At 46.1% G+C, this 12,757-nt stretch overlaps 1 pseudogene; it reads left to right on the plus strand.

The window, feature by feature from the left end:
• Positions 1 to 419: 419 nt before the first annotated feature.
• Positions 420 to 3,677, plus strand: LOC141830909 (putative disease resistance protein At1g61300; annotated as a pseudogene).
• The last annotated feature ends 9,080 nt before the right edge of the window (positions 3,678 to 12,757 follow it).

Below are 12,757 nucleotides of genomic sequence, written 5' to 3' on the forward strand. Positions count from 1 at the left end.
AATAAAAGATATAGAAATTAAAGAGAAGGAAATAATATAGAATAAATGGGGATAATGCTGTTTGATATAGAAACTCTTATTTGTGATTAAACCAATCATGGAGATGAAAGACCTCCTCTCTTAATTTGTCTCGAGAATATATATTTCAGCCTGGTCAAAAAGATGCGGATGCAATACGCATCTTTGACAAGGCAAACAATATTGTTTCTAAATTCCTATTGGTTTAATGTTCAGAAAATCAAATTAAAATAACTTTATATTAAATTTGATTCTTTTTTCTGGTTTAGAAAGTTTTTTTTGCTGGTTGATAAACGATCCGATCTTCTGACTTTTACTTATTCTTTGTTTTGCTTCCCTTCCCTAACCTCTTCCTTTGCTCTGCAACAAAAACAAGTCTCTTGTTTTGCTTCTCCTCATCCATGGCGTTCATCAAATTAAATTTCAGAGTAGACGTCAACAAAATCCTAAGCGGGCTCAAGACGATGCAGCGACTGGGCAGGCCAAAATCTGGCATTAAGAAATTGGAAAAGGAAACAACAAGATTGAGAGCCAAAAGAGACGACATCAAGAACCAGATCGACCAGGAGGAGCGCGATGGGAAATTTCCGACCAACGAAGTGATGCAGTGGCTGCAAGAGGTGGAGGTATTAGAAGGCAAAGTGGCTGACCTCGAGCAGGATTTCCAACGCATCAGTGAGTATTCTTCGGTACATACCTTTTTTGCCTTTTTCATGCCAATTCAATTGCAAGCCTATGTGTTTTGATGCTACTACCGATTTTATCTACAAGAGAGAAGAAAAAAGTTATTGTTTCCATCGCAGGACATCAGGTCTTATCAAACCCCTTGTCCATCAATCGACGAGTGGCGAAGATGCTTGGCGAGGTTAACAAATTGATGAGCCAAGCCGATGCACTGGATCCGATCATCACAGTTCAGCCTTCGAAATCCACTGTAATGCTTCCCATCTCACACCGACCGCCTTTTAGGATCGAGTCGTATGTGTTGAACATTGTGGATTACATCAATCGCGGAGAAGGCAACATCATAGGCATCTATGGAATGGGTGGTATCGGTAAGACCACCATATTGGACAACATCCAACAATATTATCTTCATAATCATACCAAATTTGATTCTGTTATTTGGACTGTGGCCTCCAAAGACTGCCAATTGAAAAGGCTACAGATGGATATTGCAAAGAGTTTACGATTGAAGACACTGCAGGAGAGTGATGATGAACGAACATGTGGTGATAAGCTGTCTAGGTACTTGAAGAACAGGAACTGTTTGCTACTTCTTGATGATATTTGGGAACATCTAGATCTGAAACTGTTGGGGATGACACACTCAGCTACAGAGCGAGGCCAGCAACAGCAGCACACAAAGTCGTGGTGTTCACAACCCGCAAGGAGTCAGTGTGTGTACAAATGAAAGCACGAAAGATGACAAAAGTCAAATGCCTAGATCGACTTCAAGCATGGCAACTGTTTGAGGAGAATAGTGATGCAGATGTTCTTTACTCAGATAAAGAAATCAACTCCTGTGGTAAAGAACTTGTTGAAGAATGTGCAGGTCTGCCGCTTGCTCTTATCACTGTTGCCCGAGCCATGTCAGGGAAAAAGTCTTGGAAAGTTTGGAATGATGCTCTCGATCAAATAAGGGATAATCATGAGTGGACAACCATTGGTCTTTCAAAAGATTCAGCCGTAATGTATAAAGCCTTCAAGCTAAGCTACAACAGTTTAGAAAATGACTCTTTAAGAGAATGTCTTTTGTGTTGCGCTTTGTGGCCTGAAGATTATAGCATCCACAAATTTGAGGAGTTGATACCGTGCTGGATAGGTTGCGGCATAATCCGTGAGTTTAACGTAATCAATGAAGCTTTCACCAAAGGATGCTCCCATTTGGAAGCTCTCATAGCTGCATCCTTGCTAGAACACTCCTCTAGATGGCAGGATTACTATGAGGCTCAACATGTAAAGATGCATGACATCATCCGAGACATGGCACTATTGATGGTCTCTAGGTTGAATGGAAATGGAACAAAATGGATTGTAAAAGCAGGAATTGGGTTGCATAGTTTGCCTAGACAGGAGGAATGGCAAGAGGCAGAGCGAGCATCATTCATGCATAACCGTAATCTATCTTTACTAGAGTACGAAACTTCTACTTTTCCAAAACTTTCTATGTTGATGCTCCAAGGTAACAATCTGTGGCGGATTCCTCCAACTTTGTTCACAAACATGCCTCTTTTAACATACTTGAATCTCTCTAACAATCTAGGTATAAGAAAGCTTCCAAAGGAAATTGGTAGCTTAATTGAGCTTCAATATTTAAACTTGTCCTCCACTGGTATTACAAGTTTGCCACTCGAGTTTGGTCATCTTAAAAAATTAGAGTACTTGCTTCTAAGGTATAATAATATTGAGATGGTACCTAATGGGACAATATCCAATTTATTAATGCTCAAGTGGTTAGATATAAGAGACATGTATCCTATATCTGAGTGGTGGTGGGATGAGCTGAAAGATTTCAAAGGACACTACAAATTAAGTCTGGGAATTGACATTAATCCAGTTAACCTTAAAAGACTGGACATGTTACCAAATGTCTGTGTATGGGAACTCACTGTGAGCGGATGGGAAAGTTCAGAATCTTCAGAGCACAATCTGAACACTTTACAATGGAGTCACAAACTAAGTGACAATCTTGAGTGTCTAAATATTCTAGATGTCCCGGGAGATAAATTAATGATGAATGCAAATGCGGATTGCGAATCAAATTTCAGATGTTTGAAGACTCTCTATTTTATAACACTAGAACAATTGGAAAAAATTTGGTGGAATGGAGTTGGTTTCAACAACCTTCACGATCTACGCATTGTGGGTTGCTTCAAGTTGAAGGATGTTAATTGGGTTTTGCAACTGCCATGTCTTAAACTTCTAGACATAACAGCTTCTTGGGAAATGGAGGAACTAATAAGCAATGTTGGGAGCTCCAATTCAAGCTTTGGCATCAAGATGTTGATTTTGAATGAAATGAAAAACCTGCACAGCATTGTACACCAACCACTCCATTTTCCCTGCTTGGAATATATGTGTGTGTATAGTTGTCCAAGGCTTACAAAATTACCATTTGGGGCTGAAATATTGAAGAGCGGATTAAAAGAGATTAGAGGTGATCAAACTTGGTGGGACAACTTGGATTGGAATGACAATAACGACAAGGATTCCCTGACTCCTTATTTTAGGTAATATCCATTTCTGATATATATTTTCATACCAAATCATTTATTATCTATCATATATTCTGTCGCTAAATGATATTATTCTTGTAGTGTGCTTTGTGATAAAATTGTGTAATCTTATAGTTTGTATCCCCCACAGGCAGCAGTTTCCCTAGCTCAATGATTGTGTTTGTTAACGACCTCAAAGACAAAACTTGAATCTCTTAATTGGCTCGATCGGATTGATGACCAATTTTAAGAAGAAGATTGGGCCTTTGGGGCATGAAGGTGATTTTTTCGCTATTCTATCTTCTTTAATTTAGTTCGTGATGAGATTGGTCTATTTAGTTTTCAATAACAATAATGTTATTTTTGCTTGCATAATATTTCTGTGTGTTATCATTCTTATTTTTGTATGAACAAACCTTTTTTGTGTGTGTGAATTATACTATTTTGTCTAAATAAGTCTATTTTGTGGCACCAGATTAATTAATTTTAACTATGGGATAAACATATATAGATGAATCGCCGGAGATGACACATGGAATTAATTTTAAAGTTTTATTTCTTATAATGTCCAGATTTTACACGGATTGATTAAGATGTTATAATTTGTTTTTATCTTGGAAAAAAAATGTAATTATCTTTTACACCATATTAACATTTTTGCTATTGGAGTTAGATTTTGCTGGTAATTTGTTCTTGTTTGTAGTCATGCAATTAAATTACATTGAGTACTTAGCATGAAAATATTAGAGCCGAGACTAGAACTAGAAAACAACTTTTGAAAAATAATGAACCAGTATGATACCGATTAAGATGAAGATGTACATTAATTGCTATCTTCCATTAGGAAAAAACAATAAACTTCTACGATGATAATTATCATAATCAACATGAAGAAATAGCAACTCACAATGTATTCACCATAATTCCCAACAATTAATGATGACAAAAAGGTTAAATGAAAACCTGATAGTTGATCAAAGATATTGCATTGCACATGCTTATTCAAACCTCATGTCCACAATAATTCAAACTTTTTTTGTTCAGCTTTTTAGTTTCACAAACCTCTCCAAAAACCTTACATTGTAGATACCCTAAGAGCATGAAACAACATCCCTGTAATGAAAAAAAGAAATTAGCAATGTAGTGAAAGTATGACATATTAAGTTTACCATTATATAAGTTGATAAATTACAAACTTATATATAAAGGAAAACGAAATTGTTAGCTCAGAACTTCAGCTTAATAAAGTTTTGAAGAAGAAACGCAGATATTGATGAATGCAATTATGATTGCATCATCCTATATATCAATTTTTATCTATTTAACTTGTAAACATATCAGAATATATGAAGGAAAACTACCAACATCTTAAGTTCTTAACCAGGAAAGCGTGCTGCTATACAAAAGATTGAAACTTCAGGTTTAATTTGTTCCGATTCAAATTTAATTCTATACCGTGTGAAACAAAATCAATTAGAACTTCAGCAGACGAGCTGACAAAGATCTGTGACTATCCATTCTTTATCCTATTAATTAATTATTTTCTTTAAGATCTTGATAGATCCAAGTAATGAAATCTATTGCCTGCCAGAATTTCAAGATTTTGCTGACAAATATATTATTTTTTGCCAACTAAATCATTTGAAAGTGTGTCGCACAATTTTAGAATCTTTAGAGGTCTCAATTTGAAAGTGTCACAGAATCAGATAGCAGTTGGTGCAAATTACCCAACTTTTCATTCTATAAATACTCTTGTCAGTTCTTTCTAACGAGAATTACAATCAGAACTATATCTGAATTTTATTGAATTCATTTCCTCATTGACTAAAAATCCAACATTCTGTAGCCCCAAAACAAAGATAGTATCAAATCCTGGAATGCTTATTTTAAAACATTCTGTAGTCTGTATCTCCAGGAATAATACCAAACATAACCTGTTTACAAAAGTATAATTAACAACTGGAGACACAAGAAAGTATGAAGAGTAATACCCTCAAAACCATAAACAATATACATAAATAAATAAATAAACTGAAGGATCTTAGAAATACAATAGGCAAAATCATTATTAAACAGCCAAAATTTATTTCTCTTTAGTGATTCCTCCTAGTTTAGTAGCAAAATATCTATTCACGAGTAGGATGGGGATTGATCAAATTTGTGGTTTGCCAGGTTGGAAGTGTGTAAGAGGTCTGCAGCTATACAATGACTTTTTGCTAATGATTTTAAGATTTTAAGGTGACTGGGCTAGCGTGGGGTGAGACTAGCTACGGAGGTGCATCCTGCTGACCTAGAGCAGGCCGGCCGGATGCTGACCGTCTTAATATGATATGTTGATACAAAGTCCAGAAGCAGCTGGGTGCCAAACCTTACTAGTACAGAAAATTTCAGTCATTTTCTTGGTCACAATACTTTCATCTACTTGGGGTCTGGCTGAACGGGTGTGGCTTAGTTGCGTGCCAGACCAGGCACAGCTTGGTCCGGCACGAACGCAGACCAGGGACAGCAATCCCTTAGGTGAGAAGCAAGATCTATCAGATAACTATAGGCTTGTAGCATTCGAACAGATCAGGAGACATGTTGATCTCCCTCTCCATGTTCTCACATGAAGTCTGAACCCCAGACTGAAAATGGCAGAGGGTATTTGGTTGGTACAATTACTTGTCCTCTTCCGATCGGACGCAGTAGATTAATAGATTATAATTCAGTAACAAATCTAATTTAATTCAATAGATAGATCTTCCTGCTTCACTATGAGATGTCATTAATTCAATTAGACCTTACAAACCTCATTGATGTTGATGTTCTCCAATCTCCTTCCTTTCTTTCCTTCCACGAAAGGTAACGTGGAGTTAGACTTGTCAAGATTGCTCCAAAGATTGAAACTCGCACCATGTGTCATAGCACTTTCCTCAGCTGCCTCCTCCGGTTGCTCCGCCGCCGCCTCTCAACCGGAATTGCCACTAGCGGCGGAGATGACTTCACCTTCAATAGATTCCGGGGAGCGAACCTCACGCTCGATGGCACCACCACGATCACCCCCGCCAGCCTCATGAAGCTCTAGAGATTGAACTCTACAACAAAAGGTGGAATTTACCACTCCAACGGTTATACACGATCGATCTCACGATCATCTGTAGAGGTAAATTGGAAAGTTACAGTTAATTATCAAGGGGAGGGCATTGTCTCAGTTTCGTCAATATTCGACCTTTATATCCATTATAATAAGTCTGCCCTACAGTAATCAACTCAATTATGCCCCGGGGTTAGAGATCGAAATTTGCACCATAGTAACATTGAGTCCTTGTAGGACATATAATGAAAAATAATTTGATAATTTTATCATAAAAACTTATATTTTCTCAATAATTATTTAAAATGCCTATGAAATTTTTTATATTCTTTTTCACTTCACATAAATTTTATTCTTTTATTTGATGGAAAAAATAATAATATAAAACTGTGATATACTCATCACATCGTTATTATTTGATGCACTAATAAAGTAAGAAGTAATCCACGAGGTATATTTGAGTTGGTTATAATGGAATAAAGTTATTAAAATGGGTAAAAATCGAATCTTGACACAACCAAAATAATATCCTCCATCATGGTCAACTATAACTTCATGCATTATTCTCCTAATATTTCTCAAAAATTTTTTGAGTACTCCACGGACCACGGATGATGAAAAATGGCTACAAGATAATCGAAAAATAAAACGTTTTCAACAATGATGGATAAAATTAACTTAAAAATTAGAATTATTGAATTAATATAAATATGGCAACGACATCCATCACGTGATCACCTAATTTAATTAATCAATCAATTAAATTAATAATTAAAAACATAATACCTAAGAGTGAATAAAATTACATATTTGTTATAACAAACTCAAATTGACTTCAATTCAACGTTTATGTTCCCGTCAAGAACTCCGCTGGGCGCACACGTCACTTCCTCAGGGCGCTGTGCGGGGGGAAGGATGAGACTAGTAGCTAATCGCCGGCAACCTGCGATCACAAAACACCGTGAGATGGCTGGCCGGCGGGACCGGCGAGACCACTCCGATGCTTAAGTCAGCGACGGCAGTTGAAGAGAAAACGAGTGGAAGAAGTGATGCAGAGGTGAGCACATACCTGGCCCCTCTACAGGGGCTCGCCTTATATAAGGAGGAGTCGGTCCGTACACTGGGCACAGTAAGGGGACCTTACTGTGCGGGTACTTTCTGTACTGGCGCGGAATGGTGTCTTTAATGTCGAAGTACACTGTGGACAGTGTCGTACGTCGAGGCGGCGCGTGGCCATGCCGGGCGGCGTGGCTGTCAGAAGGAGTGGTCAGTAGGACAGAAGGTACGATTCGGCCCCGACTCCTTGGGTCGGGTCGGGGCTGTTGAGTCGCGGTCGGGCCATCTGTGAGTCGGTGAGTCGGGTATGCCAGCCACTCGGCTCCTCTGGGAGTCGGCCTGGCGGGATTGTTTGTCTCCTCGGCGGGCCCACTGGGCTGTCGGGCTGGGCTGTCGGGCTGTCGGGCTTGCGTGGAGAGCCTCTGGGCTGGTACCCGGGAACCTGGCTCCGGGCCGCAGTGCTTCAGCCGACTGTCTTTGGGTAGTTGACTCGACTCGGCCATGTCTCTCGGTCGGGTCCCGACCCGTATCCTCACGACCGTAACACCAGCCTCCCCACTAGTCTAGTCGAAGGAGACGTGTTCGACTGACTAGACCCAGTCCGAGTCGAGTGGTGCCGGTTGACATTCCTGCATTGACCCGCCAGTGATGGGCTGCCACGTGTCGGGGGGACATTGGATGACTCGGCCGGCGCACGTGATAGGCATGGTGCGAGTTAATGCGGCGGGGTGTCCGATGGGACAACCGAATCGTTGCCATGATTGCGCCGTATCGTGCCTCGGAAACTCGCATCATCGGACGGTGTCAGGCGATCCCGCCTTTTTTCATCTGCCGGATCGGACGGCTGACCTTTGCTAGGGTTGAGTATAAGTAGGGGAGGGGGGTGTCGCACGCGCCTGCATTCGCCGTCTTCCGCCTTCCTCCGGTTTTCTTCTCTTCTCTGCTCTCTTCTCCGGTCCTCTTCTTGTCGCCGCTGCTGTCCTTCTATCTTCTTCGCCCCAAGTAAGCTTCCTTCCTTGCGCCGAGCTCCTTTCTTCCTTTCCTTAGTAGCCGTCTATCTAGGTCGTCTCTGGTTGGTAGCGATGGTTTCTGAGGGTTCAGTGCCATCAATGGACGCGCCATCCGCGAGCGTTCCGTCGACGGGGACGCCGTCTGCGAGTGTTCCGCCGACTGGTCCTTGGTACGAGTCCGAGTCAGCACCTTCACCGAGAGGTCCCGCTCGAAGATTCGGCTGAAGTACGAAATCCCGAGTGAGTATAGGATAGAAGTCCCCGAGAGCCACCATCGTATGCACACTCCCCCGCCCGGCTGCGTCACCTTTTTCCAGGGTCAGTTAGAGGGGGGACTCAGATTCCCGATTCCGGCTTTCTTCCAGGAGGTGGCCGAGTACTTCCAACTCCCTCTGAACCAATTGGCCCCGAACTCCTTCCGGCTCCTCTGTGGAGTCGTCCTAGTCTTCCGTATGTACGGCATTCCCCTAGACCCGGCAGTCTTCCATTTTTTCTTTTACCCGAAGAAGATGCAAAAGGAAGGCGTCTTCTTCTTCAACTCGAGACCAGGCCTCCCTTTCCTGGTCGGGAATCCTTCTTCCAACAAGGGGTGGCACCCCCAATTCTTCTACATCTCCCCCCCGAGTCCTTTCGAATTCCCGACTGAATGGCAGGACGAGCTTTCAGCCTTGCCCGTCTTGAAGCCTTACAAGAAGAACAAGGTCTATCAAGATGCTTATGAAGTGCTGAAGGGCCTTCAATTTGATGTTACCAAGCTAGTCGGGGAGGAAGGGCTTCTCTTCCGGGCCGGCCTGAGTCCTGTGGCTGCCGAGCTCTCGACAGAACTCGGTAAGTTGTTTGTTTACTCGGACTTCTGTAAGGACTAACTTAGTTTCTTTTTCTTCTTTGGCAGACGAAATTTGGATGGATGCTTCCACGAACAAGTGCCTGAAATGGACTCGGGCGCGTCTGGAGGCGCTGGTCACGCCGAAGAAATCGGTGCCCGCGGAAGCAGCTGGGCCTTCTGCGGTTCCCGAGCCCGAGTTGGTGGAGCCCCTGGCGACCATAGTACCTGAGGGGGCGGGTCATCTTCCTGTGTCCGCGGGACCCGAGTCCTCCACTCGGGAGGAGGTACCCGAGACTGCGGAGCCGAGGGCCGTGCCTACTTCGGCTAGCAAGGGAAAAGAGGCAGCGGAGGGAGAAGGTCGGTCGAAGAAGTCCTCCTCCTCCCACTCCAAGAAGAAACACCACCGCTCCAGCTCGTCTGACCGCGAGGGGAAGCGGTCGAAGAAGTCCAGTCCGATCCGCCGCGAGGAGAAGCGGCTCAAGAAGTCCAAGGTGTCCAAGGGGCATCTCCCTGCCTCAAGTGCTGCTGGCGTGAATGTGCCCGACCGGGGTCAGGAGACCACCTCCTCGGTGCCGCCGGTGCCGCCGGTGCTGACTGAGGCGACGGCCATGGACTCGGGCGCCGTGGGGGCGCCGCCTGCTCCGGCTGAAGCGACGCCGACGCTATCCGAGCCGGCTTCGGTAACCGAAGCCGCTGGGATAACCCCGGCCCTTCCGACCGAGGGGTCGGCCGAGGGCGTGGTACCCTCGACTGGAGGGTCTTCCTTGAGAGCAGCCTTACCGACCAGCTCGGGGTCGGCTGGCTCGGGACTCGGACGTCCGTCGACGGCCGGGGCCGATTTTTACACTCTGCCGCTGACTCTGACTCGAGTGGCTGCCGATGAGCCTTTCAACCCGGACGAGGTGAAGGATCTGATGACCCGGGTCCGAGCGCTCCGGAGCCATGAATCCTTTCGGGGGATCAATACCTCCGAGCTGAGTTATCGGGGGAATTTCCATATTCTGCGGGTGAGTGTCTTTCTTTTCCCTTAGCTTGTCGTCTTCCTCTTCATCGTTAACCGCCTTGTTCGTGCAGATATGGGTTGAGCATATGGAGATGCACACCCGCTTCCTTTACCTGAATCGCGAGGTCAAGACGATTGACCAACAGCTGCAAGCCGTGAAGGCTCAGGGTGTTGCTCGCGAGCAGGCGCTGACTGAGGCGAAGGCAGCTGCAGCCAAGAGCGCGGAAGAGGCCGCCCAATACCGAGCCGACTTGCTGAAGGCTCAGGAGAAAGCAGAGGCATTTGAGCAGGAGACTGCCTCGGCTCGGGCTAAAGAGCAAGAGGATCTGAGGCTGACCCGAGAGCAACTGCTTCAAAGGGGCAAGGAGCTGTCTCGGGCGCTTGAGGAGTCGGCTACCCGGAAGAGGCGGGCCGAGGACTTGGCCGCGGAGAAGAAGGCGGTAGAGGACGAGTTCGCCGCTTACAAGGAGAAGGAGCCCGAGCGGGTAAAGGCAGCTCAAGAGGCTTGGCTGTCGTCTCGGGAATACTTTGACCAATATCAGGAGAAGACGGCCAAGATGTTAGAGTACGGCTTCGACGGGGCGCTGAATCAAGTGTACGAGGCTGGCCTGTTCCCCGAAGGGACCTCGCTGGATTTCCTCGACATCGAGAAAGTATGGGCGGCGCTGCCGGAAGAAGATAGGAGGGGCCACTAGGCTATGTACTTCCCGCTCGGGACTTTTTGTACTTCTCCTTTTGTACTTTTTTGGCTTGAAGTTTAATGAGAGCATCTGTTGCCTTGTCTTTTGCTGAGTGTTCGTGTCAAATTTTGAACTTGTCCCTTTTGAAGTACCGAGCCTATCTTGACGGCCTCTGAGTCGGGCAAAGTTGTGCTTCTCGAAGGGAGATTGTCGAAGGAGCAGGTTCGAGAGACCTGATTGCTCTACCCCGAGTCGGGAGAGTTTTGACCCTGAGAAGGGCGATTACTGAAGGAGCAGGTCCGAGACCTGATTGCTCGATCCCGAGTTGGGAGAGTTTGGACCCTGAGAAGGGCGATTGCTGAAGGAGCAGGTCCGAGACCTGATTGCTCGATCCCGAGTTGGGAGAGTTTGGACCCTGAGAAGGGCGAAGGGCGATTGCTGAAGGAGCAGGTCCGAGACCTGATTGCTCGATCCCGAGTTGGGAGAGTTTGGACCCTGAGAAGGGCGATTGCTGAAGGAGCAGGTCCGAGACCTGATTGCTCGATCCCGACTATGTCCGAGTCGGGGGAGTTTGGACCCTGAGAAGGGCGATTGCTGAAGGAGCAGGTCCGAGACCTGATTGCTCGATCCCGACTATGTCCGAGTCGGGGGAGTTTGGACCCTGAGAAGGGCAATTGCTGAAGGAGCAGGTCCGAGACCTGATTGCTCGATCCCGACTATGTCCGAGTCGGGAGAGTTTGGGATGTTGACAAGTTGAGTGACGCCTGTAAAAGTCATTTCATTATCAGCTTTTGATTACAGCCAAGGATACAGGTGATCCTGAGAAGGAGAAACTTCCGCTCAGTGTCTAAGTCCGGTAGGGTTGAAGGTGAGTGGAACTCCAAGGTCGCTTCAACTCTTTCCCGGCCGAGTCCACTAGGTAATATGCGCCCGAGCTGGTTTTCTTGACTACCCGATAGGGGCCTTCCCAAGGGGGTTCTAGTTTGCCGACGACTTCCCCGACAGGCTTGACCTTCTTCCAAACTAAGTCTCCCACTTGGAAGGCTCGAGGGATGACTCGCCGATTGTAAGTACTGCACATGCGCTGTCGGTAAGCGGTCAATCTAGCGGCTGCTAGGTCCCGGGTCTCGGATATGAGATCCCGTCAAGAACTCCGCTGGGCGCACACGTCACTTCCTCAGGGCACTGTGCGGGGGGAAGGATGAGACTAGTAGCTAATCGCCGGCAACCTGCGATCACAAAACACCGTGAGATGGCTGGCCGGCGGGACCGGCGAGACCACTCCGATGCTTAAGTCAGCGACGGTAGGAGAGCAAATGAGAGTAGAAGAAGTGATGCAGAGGTTAGCACATACCTGGCCCCTCTACAGGGGCTCGCCTTATATAAGGAGGAGTCGGTCCGTACACTGGGCACAGTAGGGGGACCTTACTGTGCGGGTACTTTCTGTACTGGCGCGGAATGGTGTCTTTAATGTCGAAGTACACTGTGGACAGTGTCGTACGTCGAGGCGGCGCGTGGCCATGCCGGGCGGCGTGGCTGTCAGAAGGAGTGGTCAGTAGGACAGAAGGTACGATTCGGCCCCGACTCCTTGGGTCGGGTCGGGGCTGTTGCGCGGTCGGGCCATCTGTGAGTCGGTGAGTCGGGTATGCCAGCCATTCGGCTCCTCTGGGAGTCGGCCTGGCGGGATTGTTTGTCTCCTCGGCGGGCCCACTGGGCTGTCGGGCTGTCGGGCTGTCGGGCTGTCAGGCTTGCGTGGAGAGCCTCTGGGCTGGTACCCGGGAACCTGGCTCCGGGCCTTAGTACTTCAGCCGACTGTCTTTGGGTAGTTGACTCGACTCGGCCATGCTCCTCGGTCGGGTCCCGACCCGTATCC

Source organism: Curcuma longa, chromosome 6, assembly GCF_044706935.1.
Source record: "Curcuma longa cultivar G26 ecotype Majalengka, Jawa Barat chromosome 6, ITB_CL_G26_1.1, whole genome shotgun sequence".
In the NCBI taxonomy this organism is placed as follows: Eukaryota; Viridiplantae; Streptophyta; class Magnoliopsida; order Zingiberales; family Zingiberaceae; genus Curcuma; species Curcuma longa.